Source organism: Mobula birostris, chromosome 9, assembly GCF_030028105.1.
Source record: "Mobula birostris isolate sMobBir1 chromosome 9, sMobBir1.hap1, whole genome shotgun sequence".
NCBI classification, from domain to species: domain Eukaryota; kingdom Metazoa; phylum Chordata; class Chondrichthyes; order Myliobatiformes; family Myliobatidae; genus Mobula; species Mobula birostris.
Genome location: NC_092378.1, coordinates 118,968,953 through 118,975,129, shown reverse-complemented (window position 1 = coordinate 118,975,129; position 6,177 = coordinate 118,968,953).

The window sequence follows — 6,177 nt, the reverse complement described above, 5'->3', positions numbered from 1 at the left end:
TCTTCACCAATCGACTTCCCAGCTCCTTACTTCACCCTTCCCCCTCTTGCAGTTTCGCCTCTCACCTTGTTCTTTTTCCTACCCTCTCCCCACCTTCTTACCCTGGCTTCTCATCTCTGTTTTCCAGTCTCGATGAAGGTTCTTGGTCTGAAACGTCAACTGTTTACTCTTTTCCTGTAGATGTTCTCTGGCCTGCTGAGTTCTTCCAGCATTTTGTATGTATTCCCCTTTCTCAGATGCTTCACCTCTGCCACGTCTGTTCGCAGGACATGACTTTTCATTCCAAGAGATCAGAGATGCACTCCTTCTTCAAAGAACGGGGTTTTCCCTCCTTCCACCATTGATGTTGCCCTCACCTGAATCTCCTCCATTTCCCGAACATCCGCGCTCACCCAACCAACCCACCGCCTGCAAAGTGATAGAGCTCCTCTTGTCTGTACCTATCACCCCAACAACCAGCACATCCAACGCACCATTCCCTGCAATTTCTGCCATCTCCAAAGGGATCCTATCACCAAACACATCTTTACCTCTCCCCCTCCCACTTTCCACTTCCCTTAGTGATTCCCTCAACCATTTGTCTCGGGGTGTATGGAGTGTGAGGGAGGGGTAGCACCTCTGCTGGGGGAACATTTTGCATCCTTTTCAAGGCGGTTAGTCCACCTTTGGTCCCCACCTGGCACTCAGCTCTCACCTGTGGCTCCCCGTAGCTGTTTGCATGCGACAGCGGCCACACCCCGGGCAACGGCTTCGACAAGCCGGCTAAACCAGGTGAGGGTAGCCGACAGGTCTCAAACCCTCGGTGAGATAGGGAGTTGTCTATCCCAGCAATGTGAAGACAGACTCCTGCGGATTGAGCGGACGAGACCAATGGAAGGTCCAACTGTCAAGAAGGTGGTCTCTGCAAGCGTCGTGGAATGTGTAGAGCAGGACAAGACACAGAAGATGTCCTGGTCATCCACTGCACCTAGTCCCATCTCCAGCCATCTCGACTCTGTCTTGCCACTGGATCCAGATTGGAATTGGGAAGAGAGAGTGAGGCTGACGCTGTGCAACTCTCCCTCACTTAAATCCAATTCATGTGCTAGTCTGGACACCATCATAATGGTGTCGAGCTCCTCATCGACGTCAACAATGATAAACACCTATATGCAGGTAGTGATAACCACAAGCTCAGAGGCTCACACCACCATAGGGGCTCAAAATTGACACTCACTCGTGTGACTTAAAGCTCGCTTGAATTTCTTAAAGGGGAGGCACTCTGTGGCTGACGCAGCTGCTGGGAGTCCTACATGAACCGACTATGAACCGAGAGAGAAAGAAGCAACACTGCATTTTGGAGAGAGCTTGCACCTGGAACTCTTGGGAGAGAGGTGGAAAGTGGGAGAAATGGTCCGTAGATGGGCACAAAGTTTGAAGACTGGAGGCAAGCCTAGATCTGGTTCATAAAACGTTCAGCCATTTATAATACGAATAATCAACTTCATCTTCAAATTCCATCTGTCATCAACTGCTCACCGCAAACACTGATTTGGACTCCACATCTCATCTCTCAGATTCTATCAAACAGGTCTCAGGTCTAATATGCCCACTTAAAGCTGTTACAATCCACATGCTTAGGACTTCACAGCTTGGATTCACTGCCAGTTGCTCAGCTATGAGAAACACATCATCTCAACATACCACAATCACTAACACAATTCCCTCGACCTGCAAGGGAAGGAAGCACACAGTCAAAGGCATCAGGAGCTAACATGGGCAAGATGCGCACCTTCAAGTTCTGCCTCCAAGGATCAGACAATGCTGGTCATATTGGCACTGTTACCTCTCAGCTTCTGTCTGAGCAGCAGAGCTAAAAGTGTTCATGCCAATGGCTTTGAGATATCTAAACTTCTTTTCATTCCCCATTTCCTCCTCCCCCACCCCCATGATTTACAAGTTGTTGATGATGGAGAAGTACTTTATATGGCTTCCCTCTCCCTTCTTTACAACCATTGTCCTCATAACTTGCATCCTACTCCTGCCTATTCACCTCCTTCCTCATCTCCATTCAGGGCCCCAAACAGTCTCTCCAAGTGAGGCAACACTTCACCTGCGAATCCGCTGAGGTCAACTACTGTGCCCAGTGCTCCTGATGCTGCCTCCTGCGGTGAGACCCATTGAAAATCAGGTGACCGCTTCATCGAGCACCTCCGCACTGTCCACCACAAGCAGGACTTCCCGGTGACCAGACATTTTAATTCTCATTCCCCTTCCGACATGTTGGTCTTGTGCCAAGATGAGACCACCCTCAGGGTGGAGGAGCAACACCATTATATTCCGTCTGGGTAGCCTCCAACCTAATGGCATGAGTAGTGATTAAAAAATTCACTCCACTCCCCTCTCCTTCTATTTCCCACTCTGGGCTTATACCACTTCTAACCTGCCTATCCCTTCCCCTGCGTCCCCTCCTCCTTCCCTTTCTCTTCTGTTCCATTCTCCACCCCTATCAGATTCCTTCTTCACCAGTCCTTTACCTTTCCTGCCAGCCAGGCTTCCCCTACCACCTTCTAGCTAACTTCCTTCCCCTCCCCTCACCTTTTTATTCTGGTGTCCTCCTCCATCCTTTTCAGTCCTGAAGAAGGGTCTTGGGCCGAAACAGCGACTGTTTATTGACTTCCGTAGATGCTGCCTGACCCGCTGAGTTCCTCCAGCATTTTGTGTGTGTTGCTTTGTAGATTTGTCCTTTCTATCCCCAAGTACTCTTGCAAGGTCAGGCAGTAGAGGAAGAGCAGGAAGGCGGTGATGATGAAGCTGTAGTATTTGATTTCATACTTGCTGCCATCAATCTCTCAAGCACCTGACACTACTTGTAATTCAGAGGAACGCAGTGTGTGTGGGACCTGCATGTGGCGAGACTCTGGTTGCTGGTGGCATGCAGCCAGGGCAGAGAACAAGGACGGTTTTGCTAGGGAGGACACAGACGAGGATTTCACCGATATAGCCTAGACAAGGCAACTGAAGGTCAAGCACAAAATACCTAGTACTATGGAAAGTCTGCCAGAAGAATTGTGTTAATGTCAAGATGTACCGTGGCACTGTGATCCAGTGGCAGATAACTCAGTGTCCAGTGTAGAACAAATAGGCTCCACTCAAATTCTGTACTGCAGGTAAAGCTCAGGTGCTGTTATTGTGACTGGGGGCATCAGTGTTTGAAAGGGGCTTGCTCAGTGACAGAGCAGTGCAGCAATATGTTCTCTGACTGACTGCATCTGCTTTGACCATGGGACAGTCCAGTAGATCCATGGAGCCCCAGCCCCAGCCTACTATCCTCTCTCAGGGTAAGTAGCATTTTCCCTGCACCGCCACTCAGCCGCTTCAATACATCTCCCAGCTTTTAAGGCACTGGTCACTACTTTGCTGAACCAAAGAAGGAAATCTGACCACAATGTGAGGTCAGAATGAACTAAAAGGGATATTTCTCTAGGAAGAGGTACAGTCGATGTCTCAGGCCGAGCCCCTTCGTCAGCACTAACTGAAGGAAGAGTTAGTAAGAGATTTGAAAGTGGGAGGGGGAGGGGGAGATCCAAAATGATAGGAGAAGACAGGAGGGGGAGGGATGGAGCCAAGAGCTGGACAGGTGATTGGCAAAGGGGATATGAGAGGATCATGGGACAGGAGGCCCAAGGAGAAAGACAAGGGGGGTGGAGGGGAACCCAGAGGTATAGTCAGAGGGACAGAGGGAGAAAAAGGAGAGTGAGAGAAAGAATGTGTGTATAAAAATAAATAACGGATGGGGTACGAGGGGGAGGTGGGGCATTAGTGGAAGTTAGAGAAGTCGATGTTCATGCCATCAGGTTGGAGGCTACCCAGACAGAATATAAGGTGTTGTTCCTCCAACCTGAGTGTTCCTCCAACCTCCAACACTCAGACAGTGGCAGCTGTGTGGAATGAGCTTCCAGCAGAAGTGGTTGAGGCAGGTTCTATGTTGTCGTTTAAAGTTAAATTGGATAGATATATGGACAGGAAAGAAATGGAGGGTTATGGGCTGAGTGCAGGTCAGTGGGAATAGGATAGGGCAGGAGTTCAGCATGGACTAGAAGGGCCGAGATGGCCTGTTTCCGTGCTGTAATTGTTATATGGTTATATGATTGTATGTAGCCCTAAGCAGAATACGAATTTTCTGGTTCATCCACGGCTTTTGGTTTGGGCATGTCCTGTATGTTCTTGAAGGCACATACTCATCCACACAGGTATCAGTGAAGCCGGTGACAACTGTGGTGTATTAGTTCAGACTCAAAGGTAGATCCCTGAATGTTATCCAGTCCACTAACTCAAAGCAGTCCTGTAATCGCTCCTCCTCCTCCCTTCACCTTACCTTGGTCCTCACTACTGGTACTGTGGTCTTTAGTCTCCACCTTTACACTGGGAGTAGAAGTACAGCCAGGTGACTGGACTTTCCAAATTGTGGGCATGGGATGGCATAGTAAGTATTCTTGATGGTGGAATAACAGTGTACCTCTTCAAATTTCCCTTTATTGTTGAAATCAAGCCCATATCCACCCCTTCCACTTTTAGCTTGTTCCAGAAACAGTTTAGCTTTAACTCATGTCCTCTAGTTCTAGTCTCACACAACCTCAATGGAAAAAGCCTGCTTGCATTTACCCTGTCTATACCCCTGATAATTTTGTATACTTCTATCGAATCTCCCCTCATTCTACAACGCTCCAGGGAATAAAGTCCTAATCTCTACAACCGTTCCCTGTAACTCCAGACTTCAAGTCCTGTCATCATCCTTGTAGATTTCCCAGCACTCTTTCAATCTTACTGATATTGTTCCTGTAGGTAGATGATGGAAGATGGTCACTTAGAAAGTAGGCGCCAACAGAATGCACAGGAAATCTTAAATTTTCTATCTATTTTAAAATTTGGTTTAGATGGCCTAACAGAACAAGGTGACAGCTGGTACCTGAAAGTATTTTGTGGAACAGCTGGTGGACAGGGCCGAGGTGTTGTGGTTGTGTTTGGTGCTATTATACTTGCATCATTTCTTCCTGTAAAAACATAGAAACATAGAAAATAGGTGCAGGAGTAGGCCATTCGGCCCTTCAAGCCTGCACCGCCATTCAGTATGATCATGGCTGATCATCCAACTCAGAACCCTGTACCTGCCTTCTCTCCATACCCCTGATCCCTTTAGCCACAAGGGCCATATCTAACTCCCTCTTAAATATAGCCAGTGAACTGGCCTCAACTGTTTCCTGTGGCAGAGAATTCCACAGATTCACCACTCTCTGTGTGAAGTTTTTCCTCATCTCAGTCCTAAAAGGCTTCCCCTTTATCCTCAAACTGTGACCCCTCGTTCTGGACTTCCCCAACATCGGCAACAATCTTCCTACATCCAGCCTGTCCAATCCCTTTAGAATTATATACGTTTCAATAAGATCCCCCCTCAATCTTCTAAATTCCGGAGAGTATAAGCGTAGTCGATCCAGTCTTTCATCATATGAAAGTCCTGCCATCCCAGGAATCAATCTGGTGAACCTTCTTTGTACTCCCTCTATGGCAAGAATGTCTTTCCTCAGATTAGGGGACCAAAACTGCAGACAATACTCCAGGTGTGGTCTCATCAAGGCCTTGTACAACTGCAGTAGTACCTCCCTGCTCCTGTACCCAAATCCTCTTGCTATGAATGCCAGCATACCATTCGCCTTTTTCACCGCCTGCTGTACCTGCATGCCCACTTTCAATGACTGGTGTACAATGACACCCAGGTCTCGTTGCACCTCCCCTTTTCCTAATCGGCCACCATTCAGATAATAATCTGTTTTCCTGTAGAAAACAGACATTCAAGAGACAGTCTACTTTACCAACTCTGTTCCTCTTTATCCGTTCTGCCACTTTGTTTACACACCGCCTACCTGCTCCTCAGCTACGCAGGCCCCGCCTCATCATAATACCCGACTGCGCAGTATGCGGCAAACGGTCACAGATTTTCAGACCTGCTCCCCTGCAACTGCAAGGCTCCTGTGCGCCAAGCTGTGAAAATGTTTCTTTAGTACACAATTTCTTCACTCCACGGAGCTTGGTCCCCCTTCTAGATTTGCTTTCTAGTTGTGTGTCGGTTGCACAGCCTAGGGTCACATTGTCAGCATATGCTTGTTGTGCTGGAAATCCAAAGCAACACACACAAGATGC